Here is a 20,087-nt window from a genome sequence, read left to right as displayed (position 1 = left end):
CTGAATGGTTTGTTTTCTGCTCTGCAAGTACAAATCAATGGTTTTAATCAAACACTGCAGTTTATATCATGGTAGAAATATTTACACAAAGAGAAGCACTGATAGATGCACAGCACTTAAGACAAATGTAAGTTTTTAGAAGTCTCGGGAGCATAGATTACAGGAAAGGTAAGACACACACACGAAAAATCTCCCCAGCCAAAAATAGTATATAAACCTATGTTAGGAAATGTGCTTCCCCTCAAAGAGTCTAGTTCAGTTAGCATCTTCTCGTTGCATGCAAAGAAAGATTTACTTTAGTTATCCCCAGAAATATGGGGGATGGCAAGATGGTATACAGTGAATACAAATGCCGTGGAATACAGGAAAAGTCAGACAACTGGAGTGGGATCCACAGCAGAGACATGCTACAGAATTTCTACCTACAGGCTGAATTTCAAGTCTGTAAATGTAGCCAAACAAATAATAAATGCTTCACTGATACTGCATTACAATGCACAATGAAGTATTATCTGTTTCCAGACTTTATGGCTGCCCTGTAGTGATACATCATTAATATTTCTGCTTGGCATTTTCTGTCCCATCACCAATTTCTTATTCTTTTTCTTTTTACCTCCATATATTTTCTTCTTTCTTCTTTAATATTTTCTGCTTTTGTCCAACTCTGGCTTGGCCTTGACTTATGACCCCAAGCATATATTGTGAATGCTCTCTATATTTCCTTTGACATACCTCCAATTTCTCTCTGCATTTCCTAATTTGGTTTATATGAAAAAAGTCTGATTGGCCTGTACATCTTTTTTTACCAGGACTCATTGTAGATAATTGGCTAATCTCTGGATTTGGGTAGGGAAGACTATGGGGTCACACAGTATACCTGCCCTATAAGCTATGAACAAAGAATTTTCACTTAGGAGGGACACAGGGCCTGGTACCAACAGTGCTGTGACTAACATACAGCCCTCTACTTCACTCATGTAATAAGAAAGGGTCCAGTTCTCCTATCATGCTCCCTCTTAAAAAAAAAAAAAAAGTAAAATTTCACCTTCTGGGTTTTAGGTAGATTTTCTTAACACTCAACATTGGTTTCTGGAGTGACTATATATAGCATAATCAAATTATAATTAATATTCAATAAAGTTAAGCACATGTCTCTAATGAGAACAAGTTGCCACCTTTCAAAAAGTTTCATATGCATTCCAAAAATAAATACAAATTAGTTTCTGATTATTGGGTGGTATTCTCTATCCTCATCACTCTTCCTTTGAGTGGCATACTCTCCTGCTGTAACTGATACCTCCAAAGGCATTATTACTCAACTCCTAATGCTTCAGTTGCATGTCTTGCATTTGCAGGTTTCAAGAATTTGTGGAACAACATATCTTTGCTTCAAAGTACTAAAGAGGTTAAAGTTGTATGTACTTATTAAATGTGAATTAATAGAATATAGTATTATAAATAGACTTAAAGCTCGTTGTCTCTCTTGTTCACTGCTATGTCTCTCTTGTTCACTGCTCCGTCCCAGACATTAGTGCAATGTCTGATACATAGTATGTGTTCAATATATTTTTCAAACTAAATAATCAATCAATCAATTCATGACTACCATATCTACTTGCCCACAACTTCTAAACATAGGAAGTATGGAGATGAGAGTCTAGTGAGAGTCATTTTTGTAAATATCAAAGAGTACCTCTAGGTTCTACAGAATAACTTAGTAGAATATTAAACGAGAAGTGGAATAGGTTTAAATGCAGATCTTCTAATTAAAAATGAGTTCCTAGATAAAAGCAAGAGTAAAACAAAACCTTGCAGAGGTACTTAATTGTTGCGAGAAGTCAGGGACCCCGAACGGAGGGACTGGCTGAAGCCATGGCAGAACAACATAAATTGTGAAGATTTCATGGACATGTATTAGTTCCCCAATTTAATACTTTTTTATACTTGTCTTTACTGTAATCTCTGAACATAAATTGTGAAGATTTCGTGGACACTTACCACTTCCCCAATCAATACCCTTGTGTTTTCCTATGACTATCTTTACTTTAATCTCTTAATCGCATCATCTTCTTCGTAAACTGAGAAGAATGAATGCCGCCTCAGGACCCTGTGATTGTATCAACTGCACAAATTGTTTGTAGAGCATGTGTGTTTGAACAATACGAAATCTGGGCATCTTTAAAAAAGACCAGGATAACAGTGATGTTCACGGAACAAGAGAGGTAACTTTGAACTGGCCACCAGTGAGCCGGACAGAACAGAGCTATATTTCTCCTCTTTCATAAGCAAATAGGAGAAACATCACTGAATTCTTTTTCTCAGCAAGGAACATCCCTAAGAAAGAGAATGAGCCCTGAAGGTAAGCCTATAAACAGCCCCTTTGGAAGCATGTGCTGTCTTTTATGGTCGAAGCGGAAGAGATGAAATAAACCCCGGTCTTCTGTAGTGCTCCCAGGCTTATTAGGATGAGGAAAATTCCTGCCTAATAAATTTTGGTCAGACAGGTTGTCTGCTCTCAAACTCTGTTTCCTGATAAGATGTTATCAAGGACAACGCATGCAGAAAACTTCATTAGCAATTTTAATTTCGCCTCATCCGGTGATCCTGTGATCTTGCCCTGCCTCCATTTGCTTTGTGATGTTTTATTACCTTGTAAAGCATGTGATCTCTGTGACCCACACCCTATTCGTGAACTCCCTCCCCTTTTGAAAATCACTAATAAAACTAGCTGGTTTTACGGCTCAGGGAACATCACGGATCCTGCCGACATGTGATGTCTCACACCCAGCTTTAAATTTCTCTCTCTTGTGCTCTTTCCCTTTAATTTCTCACCGCAGCCGATACACTAGGAAAAGAAAAGAACCCAGCGGTAAACATCGGACAGGTTCTCAGATACTCATTATTCTTAGGCTTCTCGTTCTTTCTTATATGGCTTGCCATCTCTCTCTCTCTCTCTCTCTCTCTGTCTCTCTCTTTCTCTGAAGGTAACTTCTACTAGCCAAAGCTTAATGTTTACTGTTTGGTCTTCTTAGGAGAAAAGATTCTTAAAAACAGCCATGAAACCCCTCATCAGGCCAGGGCAAGATCTATCCTCCAGCAGGAGTTAGAGTCCCATTGCCCATGTTGGAGCTGAGTTTGAAGGAAAAGTCCCTGCTCTGGCGTATCTCATCTCACTTGGTCAACACAGTGTAATTAGATTTCTAAGTCATATTCTCTCTCCAAATAGAAGTAACGAAAGACAGAAAATCAGCAGAATGTTATATGTTACTCATTTTCAACTTAGTGTGAATAATTTGGCAGAACCTGATAAGGACAAAAGCATGATTTTGCTACTGATGAGAAATATTTACGTGTGCTTTCATCATACAGCTGAGCACCCAAATGAGAGGCATGGTTCTAAACAATGCCACTGCCTTTCTCCTGAAAGCCTGTTGTCATTAACTGAAATCAGAGAAAGGGGATTATTCACCAAACTGAATCACTCACATGATGGCCAAAGTTCTAGAAGTTTGTGCCCTGGGGCCTGAGACTGGATTCTTTCTGCTTCTGATTTGGCAACTGATGCCCATTCATTCATTTGGTAAGGTTTAGAGGAATTCTTGAGTCTCTTCTTCTAAAATAAAAGCCAACTTTGCCATTTTGTTCTTTCACAAAGAACAATCTCTTTGCTAAATGAAAAAATATATATATAATTCTTCTTCTAGCTCTTGAGCCATGATCTCTGCTGAGGGATAACAGGATCAGAATATTCCCTGTCACGAGGTGTGTTAATGGTGTTCTCCCTCTGTAAAGGCCTGAGTGTATTTTTTCTGCCTGGTTTAATGTATCATTTTTAAATAATATATCCCTGACCCACTAAGGGCCAATGAGTGGGGGCTGGCATGTGGCCCTCAACCCTTCTTCTTGATACTTTTAATCCTCTTCCTTCAACCGGAGAAGCTCTACTTTACTTCGGTTTCACATGTTGAATTTCTGCACAAGAAGTCATTTGACAAAATGATTTGGAGGTTTGAAAAAGATGGAAAACCAGCATGAAGGGGAATGAACACTGAATGTAGAAAATCTAGATTCTAGTCCTGCTACTAGCCCCAGTTAGCTAATAGACATTGAGAAATAACTTCAACTTTGTAGTTGTCTGACTCCTCCTCTGTTAAAATGAGTCATTAAATGGTGGAACTCAAGCCAGGCCATACAGTTCCTTAGAGGTTCCTGAGAGGTCCTTAGGATTTACTCTGAGAAGGAAGGGTGGAGGTTCCATTTCCTCAACCACTGCAAACAGCACAACTCTATTACATAGATACATAAAGAGAAATTTTATATAAAATTTAGTCTGAGAAAAGCTTTGAAAATTGAAAAGCACTCAATTCTATATGAAAAAACTCTTTCATTGTAATAATCCATTGCTCTATAATTCCTACTTTCCATTGGTTAAAAAAACAAAACAAAATACTTTTTAATGACTTTCTTATTCATAGTATTATGCTATTTGTTGGTGCTGATGACCTATATGACACAATAATATAACAAACACACATATGTATGTATGTATGTATGTATATATGTATATACAGGTGTTCCTTGACTTACAACAAGTTACATTCTGATAAACCCATCATAAGTTAAAAATATTGTAAGTGGAAAATGCCTTTAATACACCTAGTCTATCAAACATCATAGCTTAGCCTAGCCACCTCAAATGTGCATGTGCTCAGAATGCTTAATTAGGCTACAGTTGAACAAAATCATGTAATGCAATGCCAATTTTGTAATAAAGTGTTGAAAATCTCATGTAATTTATTGACTACTGTACCGAAAGTGAAAAATAGAAGGGTTGTTTGGGTACCTGAAGTACTGTTTCTGCTAAGTGTGTATCACTTTCGATATACATTTCGGTATACATGTATCATTTCGGTATACACACCACTGCAAAGTTAAAAACTCACAAGTCAAACAATCATAAGTCAAGGACAGTCTGCATAAAACAATATTTTTCTAGGTATTCAGAATATATATATATATATATAATTACATATATGCACAAATTTGTGTATATATATACAAATTTGTAATTTCATACATATTTATATATATATATTTTTTAGTATTAGCATTCTCTATATTGTCTTCCTTGAAATACTTTTCTAGGAGATATTAGCAAGTATGGCATCAAAAAAATGCAATGAGTTTAAGAGATTATGCATATTTAATCTCCCTTAGGTAATTCACAATATACATGTGCATGTTTAAGGCATCTCATTGAGAAGACCTTCAATGGAAACAATCTGTTTGATCTGGTTTAACTTAGAGTTTCCAAACTTACCTAAGTGAAGCATTCTTTATCAATATTCTATTGAAATTGCACAAACCATGATTATGAAGCAAACTGGGAAACAATAATGTAGTATTTGTCCAGCGTGAGGGACTGCATATTTGTGACACCCCAGAATTCATGCATTGACTGAAGCCCTAACTCTCAGTATGATGGTATTTGGGTTGGAACCTTTGGGAATTAATTAGGTTTGAATGACATCATGAGGGTGGTGCCCTGATGATGGGATTAATGTCCTTATAAGAAGAAGAGGCATTAGAGAGTTTTTTCTTTCTCTCACTCTCTCTCTTTCTCTCTCTCTGCACTGTCACAAAGAGGAGGTCATATGAACCACAGTGCCTTCTGCAAGTGGCCATCTGCAAGCAAGGAAGAGGGCCCTCACCAAGAGCCAAATCTGCCAGCACCTGAAACTTTACTTCCCAGTGCCCGGAACTGTTAGAAATAAATATCTGTGCTTCAAGCCACCCAGTTTATGATATATTGTTATGGCAGTCCAAGCAGGTTACGATATCCAGGTAAGAAAATTATGACTAGTGAATTGATTTGGCCATGGTTACAAAACCTACTGACACAAATAGCATTCTAAATTTTGATCTGAAAATTGATTTGAAAAGTCCAGTCAAGAGGGTGAATTAACTTCATACTCTGAGGTCTTATTTTTCCTCCAAAATAATTATTCAGAACTCTAAAAAATAAAATTCAACTATATACATAGGTTTAAAAACAAAAACATCATTATGGACTGTAATTGGAACAGAAACACAAAGCAGGGAACATGGCTAAATCCCACAACCTGCAGAATCTATGATTAGAAAACAAGCAGGAGTGACCGCAAATAAGGAAGATTGAAAACTCTATGCTAGACAAGGGACAGGATCCAGTCTCACTGCTTGAAGCCAGGTGCTGGAATGGAGGTAGTTTCCCCTCCCCATTGCTCTTAGCAAAAGGCTAATAAAACTGCTTTCTAGACCCAAGATTTATACACTGTGGAATCAGCAAAGCTGGTTTACAAAGCATCACCCCACACTCAGGAACTGGCTCTCAGACTGGTTATTTATTATTTCCAGCATCTCAACAAAGGAGGGGGCCACAACACATCAAAACACCTGATTCCAGACTAGAGATCCAGAGGGCTAGAGGAAGACAACAAAGAATACCACTGGACAAAGAGTCGATGAGCACAAAGGAGAAAAGACAGAAGTTAAAATCATCCCACTCTGGAGGGAGACTACATATGGGAGGAAAACGAGTGCTAAGTACGACCACCAAAAAATAATCACAACGGGGATAATAATCCCCTTTGAGTGAGTAATATTAAAATAATATTCTGCCTAAAAATTTATAAAATAATTTGGAATAATCAGAGAGATAAAAAAAGAAGAAAATTTATTTAAAGGGAATAATAATGATAGAAAATAGGAAAATAAAAGAATGAGTACATAAAAAACAATTCAAACCTCTTAAAAATAACGAAACACACACAAACAAAATTTAGATGAACCCAGAATTTGACAAAGAAGGAATTAATGAATAAAAAGATAGCATTGAGAAATTTCTCAAGATGCAGCCCAGAGCGACAAAGATGAAAATTTTGAAAGAGCAGCTAGGACACAGGGTGTGGAATAAAAGACTCCAATATCTGTCCGAAGGGATGCAGACAGAAGAATGCCAAAAGAATGACAAAGGAAAAGTAGTGAAAATCATTTTACTTCTGCTCAAAATCCTTCACAACTTTCTATATCACCGAGAGTGACATCTTTTGTCCTGAAAATGCTGTGCAAAGTCTATGAGCTCCCACACCCACTATCACCTGCCAGCTTTCCGACCTCACCTTCTGATTTTTGCTTTGCTCTGTGTTTCCAGTCACACTGTCCTCATTTCTTTTCTCCGAACTTTCCAGGCGTGCTCTGGTACCAGAACTTTCACACAGGCTGTTCCCTCTGCCTGGAACTCTCCTTCTCCAGAATGCCATGTGCCTTATTCACTCACCTGTTTCAATTCTTTGCTCACATTGTCATCTTCCTTAGATGACCTTCCCCAACCACCTGTTTAAACTTGCATGTCCAGCCCCGCCCCACCATCCTTCTTCCCTGAATTACTCTTCCCCTTAGAACTCAGTGCTATCTCGCATAATATATGCTTCATACATTTACTTATGTCTGTCTCCCTACACTGGGCTTTAAACTCCTTGAGAACAGAAGTGTTTTGTTTGTATTTACTGCTGTACTTTCACTGTCTGACACATTGTAGGTACCCTGTACCTAATTATTGATAGAATCCATAAATGATCCCTAGCATATGAGAAGCATTCAATAAAGGTTAGTGCTGTGATAAAGCTCTATACATGAATAAAGGTTAGGTATTGCAATTTAGCCACACCCTTTCAATTACTAATATTTTCCTACTTAGACTCTTCTACTAATCACTCTACTCCGGAAGAATTAGTTACATTATTTTAATAATGGCAACCATCTCTGATGTGCCAAGCTCCCTCTGACATTCTTATTTTACTTTAGCATCAATTCCAAAGTGGGGAAATTATCTCCATCTTATTGCGATTATAAGACTGAGATAGGGCAAAATTAATGTCCCCAGGTTCATATATCCAGAGAATGGTAGAGAACATTTGGAACCTCAGAATGTTCACCTCCAGAGACTCTGCTGCCCTCTCCACTGGTGGATTGATCTGCTTGCTTCTCTGGCACTAGAACCTTCCATAACCACTATCTCTGTTCCATGCTGCCTCTTGTTTTTATAATCATCTTCCACAGTAACTCTAGTGAACACTGTTGCCATTCCTCCTCACTAAATCTTAATTATCTGTATATCTCTCTCTTCTGAAGGTAAATCTGGGCATCCCCAGCTCCAAGGGTAAGTCTTGATTTATTTAAGCAAATCAGAAAGCTAAGGTGACATCATCAAAATTGGCACAATAGGGAACTCTAAAACTTTGTCATGTCAGGAAACCAACTAATACATTGGCAAAGACTGTCAGAATCTGAGTCAATCATGGCAATCCATTCTCCTTGCCAGTGATTGGCTTAGGAATAGACATTTGATACAATTCCAGCCAATCAGACATGAGTTACCTGGAGTACTTCTGAGAATAGTTCTCCACTCCTGAGTGGAGAAAAAACAGGAGGAATAGACTCTCCTTCCTCCAGACATGTTCATATTTAAATAAGATGCCTGAACTACTACCACCATCTTTCAACCAACCCAGAGATGAAACTAACACATAGAAGAGAACAGAACCAGTAGAATCTCAGAGAAGTTGGAGACACTGTATACCAAGCTTAATGCCTACCTTACCCATGAAAGTTACGTGAAACTTATTAAAAGTGTATGGATGATATAAGAAAAGTTGATTTTCTGTAGCTCTAACTGAAAACATCCTAATAATACATCACCCCTTTTTCACCTGAGAAGTAGCCCGACCTCCAAAAATCACTTAAATGGATGTATCTTTATCTCCACTATTTAAATATTGACAAAAACTTGGAGCTCATAGTTTCTGAGATTGGATTGGTTACAAATCTGCCACTGAAATAACTTAAGGTGGAACTTTTGATTTTTCTCACAGAGCAGTTGAAAGTAGGGGTGGAAGAGTTCAGGCCAAAAATCAAGCTCTAGTTTTGTCATGGAGGACAACATACAAAGTGGTGCATTGAGGCATAAAGAAGTTAAGTGATTTGGCCAAGGTCACCATGTTAGTTGATAGGCAAACTGAGACCACAAGACAAGTTCTTCACCTTCTGTTACAAGACATTGCCTATGCCTAGGTTAAACCTAGCTGTATTCAGCGACATATAAAGTGAGGCACTGAGGTACAAAGAAGTTAAGAGATTTGGCCAAGCTCACCATGTTGGTTGATGGCAAACTGATACTATAAGACAAATTTCTCACCTTCTGTTACAAGGCATTGCCCATGCCCAGGTCAAACCTAGCTGTATTCATACTCCCAGATGCATTATGTAACTGAAAAAAGGGCAGAGAAAGTTCAAAGATTTAACAGAATTCAATTATACCTGGAAGATAAATATTTTGCGTGCCAATGATTATTCTAGTAATGCAGATGGAAACTATCAATTAGAAATATGATTCTACAGATATATTGACCTTTTGGTTGTATCTTTCTGTCAGGTGAACAATTCAGCTATAACATCCACCCTCTTTGTCAATAACATTTTAGAAAACCTAAGCCTGTTTCACTTCTTGCATCTTATTTGGCAAATGATTTCTTTTGACCTCATTACAGGAAAACAATTGTGCTTTGACATGCAAGTATAGTTCTCATAAACCTGTCTCCTTTCTGAACTCTGAAGTCATTCTTGGGAGGATGTTTATTTATGCTTATATCAGAATTGTTTCAGAGCCTTAGGTGTTCTTTAAATGATTTTATATATATATACGCATATTCATTTAGAGTAGAAGTTAACTAAGCAAACAAAACATATATATATGCACACACATATATATGTGTATATGTATATATGTACACATATATATATATATGTTTTTTTAATCATTGGAGGTAGAAAATGCCTTAAGTTGAAACTGTCTAATATTACAGCTAAAAATGCACACTCAGGGACTAGATCTACTGGTTTAAAATCTCAGCTTTACCATTTTCTAACTGTATGACCTTGGACAAGTTATTTAATTTCTCTGCACCTCAGTCTGTTCATTTTTAAAACCAAAACCTTTTACAATAGTACCTAACTACTTATGATGTGGACTAAATTACACCAAACTGTCTATTAAAAAATGTATTAAATAATACTTATTTATCATGTGGATTAAATATGTGAAGTTTCCAGAACTCGGCCTGGCACATGGTAGTCACTATACAAGTATTATCTATTATTATTATTTAGCACATTCACAGCAGATACAACCAGCAATGCAAATTGAGTGCTCGCTATATTGCAGGCACAGAGCTAGATGTCTCAAGTACAATTGTACATAGAGTGGAAATGCGTAGTTCTTGCCCTCTTGCTTCACTCTGGGGATAAGTACCATAAACAGACAATTACAAGGCAAAGTAATCAGTGCTGGGATGGAGGTAGTACAGAATGCCATGCTAAATGTAGGAAAGGAAAAGTGAGAAAAGGGAGGAAACATTACCTAAGCTGAAAGAAGCCTTTTTGAAGGGAGAGGCTCCTCAGCTGGGACATGAAGTAAGGGTAGAAGTTAACTAAGCAAACAATTGAGGATGAAAGTGCCACAGGGAGAGAGAAGAGTCTGGGTTTTTTTAGCCCCATAATAACGTAAAACAGTTCTCCTGCTGGTTCCACCCTTATCAATGAACACACTGAAAACGTCTTAGATGTGTGCTGTTACCCAGGTGTCGGAGGAAGATGTGGTTTATTCTTTTCTTTTTGCAATGTTAACACATACCCAAATAAGCTTCAGTCAACTATTGACAGTGGTTTCCAGTGTACGTTTCAACTATAGAGAGCTTGGGAAAGGGATGAAATCAAGAAGGACTTTTCATAACAGTCTAATTCCTCCCACTGGATGGAGGCCCACTGCCCAGCCCTTCTATGGCACCCCATGTGATTGTTTTCTAGTTAGTTGACAATATTCCACACACACACACACCCATATTTCATCCTACTAACTCCTTTCTCCAATGTCCCACTTCTTTTAGCATCCTCTTCTATATCAAAATCCTTATACCTTCCCTTTTTTAAACAGAGTTTGATTATTTACCTAGTGAGTAGCAAGCTCCAAGTTTTCCTGTTCCTTAGAAATGTTTCTAGCTTTCTGAGCTGTGGGTCGCAGCTATTCTTTCTAACTCTCACTCCGGCATAGGATAGAGAAACAGAAAGTTTGAGTAGAAAGGGAAGAAAAGGCATTGGGGTGGACTTGTGCCAGTTTCCTGATAGTCTTTTCTTTGGCTAACTGAAAAAAATAATAATAATAACAGGGCCTGGTGCAGTGGCTCATGCCTGTAATCCCAGCACTTTAGGAGATTGAGGCAGGCGGATCACATGAGGTCAGGAGTTTGAGACCAGCCTGGACAACATGGCAAAATACTTCTCTACTAAAAATACAAATATTAATTGGTCATAGTGGCACATGCCTATAGTCCTAGCTGCTCAGGAGGCTGAGGTGGGAGGATGGCTTCAGCCTGGGAGGTGGAGGTTGCAGTGAGCCGAGATTATGCCACTGCACACCAGCCTGGACAACAGAGCCAGACCTTGTCTTAGTAATAATAACAACAAAAATAGTAATAATCACAGACACTACACACTGAGAATGTCAGCTACCTTCTAATAGCTGTCTCCGGTGCTATGAGTCCTGTTCCCAGATCTAAGAGCATAAGTTTCAGATATGAATTTGCTAAAGAGAATCTTGTTTCCTTTCAAATCACATTACAATGTCCTCCTCCATGAATTTAATCTGAAGTGTGTTTTTCTCAGCTCCTGGATATCTCCTGCTTCTATCCCATGAGTTGAACATACAAGAAATAGGAAAGTCTCATTCAATAAAAGATATTTATCAAAACTCTAATAGCAATATTTAGTGGTGTGATTTAGTTTTATGGGTTTCATTTATTCATTTAGACCTAACCAAGTTTCTATAATATTTTGAAAATTTAATGAGAAATACTATTTTTTTAAATGAATGATCACTGGCTTCAAAAGACACTTGGAGAAAAAAGTAAGGACTTCTACCTAAAGAGGGTAGGCACACATGTATCATTTCACTCTGGCCTAACCATCTTGAATTTCTAAAAATAACATCAAATTATCTTTTCAATCTATAACTACATTCAAAATCAAGAAAAGGGACCTCCATGGACCAGATACCATTAGGAATACTTGGATGAGCGATAAGCAAAAAGAGAACATCTAATCTAAGGAATAAAATCAGGCTAGTGGGAAAAAAATACCATGAGAAAACAGTACTGAAATCAAAATTAAAACATTTAAATAGTGTGAATATCAGGGGAAAAAATACAGCTGAAGGTGGATTGGTGAGCTAGGAGGCTGAATTGATGAATTTGCCAGCAAATATTGTAAAGGAATTTCCCAGAATATATCATAAACAGATAAAGAATTAGAAAGTATGACAGAAAAGTCAAGAAACATGAAAGATTCAGAACTTCCAGTAGCCACCTCCTCAGAAAATCAAGAAGGAGAAACTAAGATTTTTAGATGGGAAAACTGAAAGAAAAAAAAAGTAATTCTGGTCATTCCTAGACTCCTTTTTAATAATGAAGGAATCATTTTTAGCATTACTTAGTCATACTTCAGTCAACTCATATTTATTCAGACTTAACAATGTGTCAAGCACTGTGCAAGGTGCTGACAATCTAATAAGAGTAAAAAATCATCTCCCTGGAAAATGCATACATTCACAGATCACAATTTTCCACATTATTTTAGGGGTTAAGAGTTCATAGATCCATAATCTTCTATATTTTTATTTGGAACAGTTCACCTGTTTTGACTGGAGTGACTTGGCAAAAACAAGACTATTTTTTTCCCTATTGAATTGTTGGATTGTTTGACAAACAGTATCTTAGCAACTGATTGTTTGAAGACATGAAATCATATAGAGACTCAGTTTAGAAAAAAACTGGAATTAGTAAACTCACACTCTCAGCGCTATCCTACAATAGTCGTAGAATGGTCATACTCACATTCTGATTGCTATCCCACAGGGGTTATGGCATGGTCATCTTTCATTAATTGAAGTAAACTAAAGTCTCTGAACAGTTGTTAATTATGTTAAGTAACAAAAATCACTAGTTTTCTAGTAATGGTTAGTAGACATTTCACAGAGAGTCTCAGTTGCAAAGAAAGTCAGCAACCAGAAAAGAAGACAATCACTCTACAGGATTTTGAGTGAGGAAAAATTTGTTGGCACCACCTAAGGAGACTAGGAGGGAAAAGTATTTGTCTGAGATAATAATATGTAAATAAAGAATTAACTATTGAATTAACTTCCAGAAAATTAAATGTATTTAAGAATATCACCAATATATGTTGGAACATTCATTGAATTTTACATCAGATACTTATTGGCACAGAGAAAAGCTAGAGAAAATTAGGAAAGAATCATTAAAAACAGCATCAAATAGAAAAGACTGATTTGATAAGAACTAAAGATGGAAGAATAGCTTTGTAGATAGGTAGACAACCAACTTAAAAAAGACAAAAAGACAGTTCAGTCAAAATACTATATTTACAAATGATATAAGGAAATAACGTTACACAACAGAACATAAATTACATAATCTAAAACACAATAAAAACTGACTCCACTTGTGCAAGATATGAATCTATAAGTGAAGAACTACAGTAGTCTTTCAAGAGACCAACACAGTATCTATCTGCACATCTGTCTTCTATACCCCAGTGGTCATAAACATAATATTTTAAGATCTGTATTTTTACAGAGCTTTCTGATTATGACATACTGAGTGAAAGGCATGGTATTTTATCATCAGCTTCAGAGTACACCCTGGAGGAAACAATTACAATCTCTTAAATAATTGTGGGGATTTTTTGAGACAGAATCTCACTCTGTTGCCCAGGCTGGAGTACAGTGGTATGACCACAGTTCACTGCAGCCTCAAACTCCTGAGCTCAAGTGATCCTCCTGCCTCAGCCTTCCAAATAGTTGGGACCACTAATGTGCCCCACCACACCTGGCTAACTTTCTTTATTTTTTGTAGAGATGAGGTCTTACTGCATTGCCCCATCTAATTTCAAGCTCCTGGCCTCCAGGCATCCTCCTACATTGGCCTTCAAATGCACTTGGATTACAGGCGTAAGTTAAATAATTTTAGATATCAGGCTGGCTTCTCTGAAGTGATGTGAAGACAGTTAAGTTGTCAAAAGAGTACTATCTGAAATACAGTAGTAGGCCGGGCGCAGTGGCTCAAGCCTGTAATCCCAGCACTTTGGGAGGCCGAGACGGGTGGATCGCGAGGTCAGGAGATCGAGACCAACCTAGCTAACACGGCGAAACCCCGTCTCTACTAAAAAATACAAAAAACCAGCCGGGCGAGTTGGTGGGCGCCTGTAGTCCCAGCTACTTGGGAGGCTGAGGCAGGAGAATGGCGTAAACCCGGGAGGCGGAGCTTGCAGTGAGCTGAGATCCGGCCACTGCACTCCAGTCTGGGCGACAGAGCGGGACTCCGTCAAAAAAAAAAAAAAAAAAAAAAAAAGAGTACTATCTGATCTATATTTGTTGTTATTAATTTATGCCTCTGTCCACTGCAGGAATTACTTTTACTCATTGTTTAGTTTTCTTTTGTCTCGGAGTTCTTAAATTTTTGTGGTTCTTTCTGGGCTCCTGACAAATTATTAAAACTTGTCACATATTGTATTAGTCCATCTTCACACTGCTATAAGAAAATACCCAAGACTGGGTAATTTACAAAGAAAAGAAGTTTAATTGACTCACAGTTCTGCATGGCTGGGGAGGCCTCAGGAGACTTCCAATCATGGCTGAAGGAGAAGGGGAAGCAAGGCATGTTTTACATGGCAGCAGGAGAAAGAGAGCAAAAGGGAAAGCGCCACACCTTTAAACCATCAGATCTTGTAAGAACTCACTATCGTGAGAACAACATGGGACAAATCCACCCCTGTGATCCAATCACCTCCCACCTAGTTCCTCCCCTGACACATGTGAATTACAATTCGACATGAGATTTGGGTGGGACACAGAGCCAAACCATACCATATATGGTCTGAGAAAGACATTGTTAAGGAGATACTAAATTACATTAAATCTGTAGTGGAAAGAGGTAACTCACAAAGCTGGCCATCAAAGGTCAGGGTCCTTTAAGTACTCAAGACATGCTGAGATCTTCAAAGCCAAATGCCTGTAGTAATTTCAACTGGGTTTTTTTTGCAACTACTGACCAATCACACTTTTCTGCCCATTCTTTGCCTGACTTCTTTGTTTTATGCAACATTTAATAGCCATTTATCCTCTTTTGCATTGCCACCAAATTATTTAGCCAGAATAAGCAGTTGAGTGATTTTACTAAAACATAAGAAACATATCAACTATAAGCTGACTGTCTTGTAGAGGTTAAACCAAATTTTAAAATCTGATAATGTTCATCATAGTTATATTTTGCTTTGAAATAAAAGTTAATTGCTAAGACTTGGATTTTTAGAAACAACAAAATAAATCAATTTTATTAGCAACTTATGATGAAGGAGGTTCCTGTTAGGAAAAAGCTAATGGATTATGAGACCCAGTAACAATTTTGCAGGGCTCAAAGGCTATTAGAGGCCTCTTATTCCTAGTATTTATTAATTTTGCAGTGAAAGAAGGTTGGGGCCTTTTCTAAGTAACAAGAACACTAATTAAAACTAATCAATCAAATTCCTTACAAACCATGAAACGTCAGAATAAACAGGAAGAGCACAGCGTGGCTAAGAACAAAAAGATGAACAGGAAATAAAATCAAATGACCCCCTGCTGCTGTCTGGGCACATCTCTTGCACAAACGTTGTATTTAATTCTGAGGTGATTATCTTTGATATGCCTGCCATGGATGAGGGCAGATACCACATGAAGGAGTGAGCAGTCTCTGTGTAGCTAGCTGAAGGAAGAGGCAGTTCCTCAGAGAGAAAGCTGGCACTAAGAAAGCCATATTGTAAGAAAGAGGTACAGTGTAGTCAACGAGCTCTGGGCTTGCAATCAGAAGATTTGTGTTCAAGTCTTGGCTTTACATGTTCCTATTTGGATGACTTTGGGTAAAGCATTGAATTGCAGTTTCTCATCTGTGTAGCATGAGATAACAATGATCACTTTGACCTCTCCATATGAATGTTATAATGATCAATGAATCTATATATTTAAAATAAAATGATTTTTCACCTATAAATTTTTCATTTTAATAATTGTAGCACAATGTTATCGATACTGGTAGCAGTAACTAGGAAAGAGCAGTATATTATAGGCCAAAAATTAAGAGCAAGACCAAAGGAGCTGACATAATACAGAAGCACTATAATATAGAAGAGCAAATGGTACAGCAATTGAGAACCTAGACTTTGAAACCAGCCTGTCTAGATTTTAATCCCGGCTCTGCAATGTAGTAAATATATGACTGAGGGCAAGTTACTTATGCTATCTGTGCTTCAGTTTCCAAATCTATAAAATTCAGATAATAGTATTAACTTCATGAGTTTGAGTATATATATGTATTAGTGTTCAACATGATACCAGGTACATAGTATATATTATACAAGTGTTTTGCTAGTATTATAATGCTGGCAACACTAAGTTGTTTAACTCCTTTGTCACTGGAAACTGGACTGATCACAAACTGTAGGATTGGGTTTGACTCCAGCTATGAAGAATTAGAGGCACCCCATGCAGGCATCTAGGCAGGTAATTGCATAAACCATCAGAAAGCTACTCGACATTGACCACAGCTCAGATTTTAATTCACGTGAGAAAGGGACAGAAAAAGTTAACTTTTCCACCCCATTACTACATTCTAATCACATATTTGCACATAAGAAAGCAAATTAGTTTGTTTAGGAAACTAGATAGACCCTGGTCATTGTCTCTATTGACCAACTGAAAAAAAAGCATGTAGAGTCAGTTTTATCATCTCCACTAATCTTGTTTTCCTTATTTTCACATTTGGTGTCAAAGTAAAGGTATACATTTTTCTTATGCATTGTACACCAGTTGTACAAGGCCCTTGGTTTCTTGTTTTGTTTTAGGTTTAGTGGTTTCCATTTAGATAATGTATTTCTATTGATAAAACAAAAATTTCAGCTGAATTAATTTTAAAGAAGTTTAATTGAGCAATGAAAGATTCTTGAATCAGGCAGCCCCGAGAATCACAGCAGATTCACAGAGACTACAGAGGTGCCTCGTGGTCCTCGTGGTCAGAACAAATTTATAGACAAAAAGGTGAAGTGACTTACAGGAATTGGAAGTGAGGTATAGAAACAGTGAGATTGGTTAAGCTTGACGTTTGTCTTATTGGAATGCAGTTTGAACATTCAACAGTCTATGAGTGGTTGAAGTATGGCCACTGGGATTGGCCAACACTCAGCTGTTGTTATAGGTGCATACTATTAAGTTAGGTTTTCAATTTTGTCTGAGTATTAAGCTATGTTACAGTTCATCCACAAGGACTCAAATAGAGAAGTATGGAATTCTTCTTAGGTCATATTTAGTTTGCTTTAACAATTCCCCACTTTCAGTCATTTTCTCAATTTTGAGAAACTGATCAAAATCTTAGTCATTGATGTTACTATCACTATTGTAAATGTACTTATATGGTTTTGAAACTCACTGGGAAACAGTAGAATAGTGGGTTTTGCAAGGAGAGAATAAGGAATGAGTAGAGGGTACCTCCTTACGCTGGAACATCCTGTTCACAGGAGATAAACAAAACCTGATCTATTCTAGGATCTATGTGTTTCTTAAAGCCTTAGTTTGGTTATGTCACATTTAGCACACGTGACTCCATTTTAGTTTGGTTTGGTTTGTTGGGGCCTACTGCATAAGCTCAGTCCAAAATAATGGCCTCCCATAATTTTGTTTAAAAAAACACCTCCTCCTTTTTAGCCAGGTTCTCACTTAGGTGAGAGTGTGACCAAAACTTAGGGCCTCAGCGCTACTCTCAGTTACCATCATTTTGGGTTTCTAGTCTCAGCATGTCATTGATAGGTTACAGTGTCCTCATGGTCACACATTTCTTTCAGCTTTTGTCATTCTAGTTGAAGAGAGACCATTTGACATTCTAGAGATGGCTGCATTGAAACACTTAAAACCTTTGAGAGAATACAGTGCACCAGGGAGACTATTACTATGACTATCAGGAGGATAATACTAAGAGTTTGGAGTATGCACCTTACCCAGAGTCCCCATAAACCAAACCACATAAAATTAAATAGATTAAAGAATGAGCTAGATGAAGAGTCTACTCACTTGACTAAGTGTCCTTTTCATTAAAACCCTACAATTGAATTTTTATAATCTACATTTGCTGTATTTCTCCATTAGCCACAAGTGTCAGCATCTGCACAGGTACTTTTCTGTTTAGCCAATTGTATTATTTAGCATAACTTTCATAAGAGGAATTAAAGTCTGTTGTGTAATGACAGCCTTTAAAGTAGAATCTGCTGTAGAGCCTATTGTGAGGGTGACATTTCTAAGTATTGTCTCTTTTATTCTAAATCATGGAGAAAGGGCCTATGTCCTTCTAGAAGAGTGAAGGCCTCCTGGCAATGTTCTCTTTAATCCATGATGTGGATTAAGAGGAGTTTTGACCCCAAAAGTTTCTTACCTACATGGGGCCTTCATCTTTTATCTATTAAAGTATAAGTTTATTCACGTATAAGACTGGCTGCAAATTCCTTCACAAATAAAAGTATGCCCTATAAGTTCGAATAATAGACCCCCATTTTATTTCTGTTGTTCATAGACGCATAAACAGAGACAAAATATTCAAAGATAAGAGTCTGATGATAACGGAAGTCTTGAGCTGCGATCTTGGGAAAAGCTGTTCACATCAAGGATGTCCAGCTTTTTCTGGGGAGAAACTTTCCTGGTTAGTTTTACCTTCAGGTTTCCAATGGGTGTACAGTTCCAGGAATGTGGCGGGACCCTTCTCAGTTGTGAGATTATGAACCCAAGGTTCATGGCTCCAAAGATTTGCTGTAGTGTGGATGGCAAGGACAGTCTTTCTCTGACGTTTTCAGAAAATCCAATCTTCCTATTCTGGATTGTAAGGGGATTGTCCTCAGTGAAATTTACCTGGCAAAAATACACTGTGGCATAATAACCTACTATTATAACATCAGTCTTCTTGCATGGGAAAGCTTTTATACAACCAGAAAGCACGCATTGAAAATGACAATTGAATGAAATCCCTTTATAAATGTTTAAATGGCCAAGCAGGTAGCGAAATGTATCTGAAGCTTTGATTGTCTTCCCAGGAATATGGAACTGAACATTGGTTTTAAACTATTTCTGCAATTTATAAGTCACCACATCAATATGTTCAGTTTGGATTATTTTATCTTTTCAATGATGAGTCATGGAATGCAGAACCTTTAATAACAAAAGCTTTAAGTACTCAGAAAGGATAAGTGTGGCTGTCCTGGTTCTTCAAGAGTCCATGCTTAACATTGAACTTATGTCCTCTTGATTATCAGTTGTTTCTCCAGTGTAGGTGCATAGCACTGATACTAATGGTTTATCATAGGTAATTTGACTTAGATCATGGAATTCACTCAAATTGTATATTTAAACAATTTTAATATTAGCTTATTTAGCATGATAATCTCGAGCTTGATTTTGAAAGGTTTGTTAAATACCAAAGGTTTAAAAACATTGGATATTACAAAATAGAATCTTAGGACTATAAATCATTCATTAAGCAAAATGATAACTCAAAGCTTTTTTTTAAGTAAAAAACAGTATTCTGATAGAGAGGAGACTCAGCTCTCCAAACAAGACCCAGTGAAGATAGCATGAAGCCAACTGACTCTCTTGTCTTTCCCAGCTCCCCTTTTTCTTTTGTAGTTCACTTAAAAGGTAAACAAAACCTTTTGTTATCTTTTAATATTACATAAATATCCTCTTTTAAGACCACATTTTATGTTTCCATTAGTGTATTTTAATGTTAAAGCTAGTTTTCACAACATTTTATAAATCTAGTCCATTTTAATTAGTTTGACCATAAGGTAAGATTTTTATAAACCTTTTATAGCCCCTTTACAATTTTTTTCTCAGAGCAGCACAATGTTCT

This window comes from Rhinopithecus bieti, unplaced genomic scaffold (genome assembly GCF_001698545.2).
Source record: "Rhinopithecus bieti isolate Rb0 unplaced genomic scaffold, ASM169854v2 scaffold_17984, whole genome shotgun sequence".
In the NCBI taxonomy this organism is placed as follows: domain Eukaryota; kingdom Metazoa; phylum Chordata; class Mammalia; order Primates; family Cercopithecidae; genus Rhinopithecus; species Rhinopithecus bieti.
The sequence above is the reverse complement of the archived record's forward strand: the minus strand, read 5'-3'. Positions refer to the sequence as shown.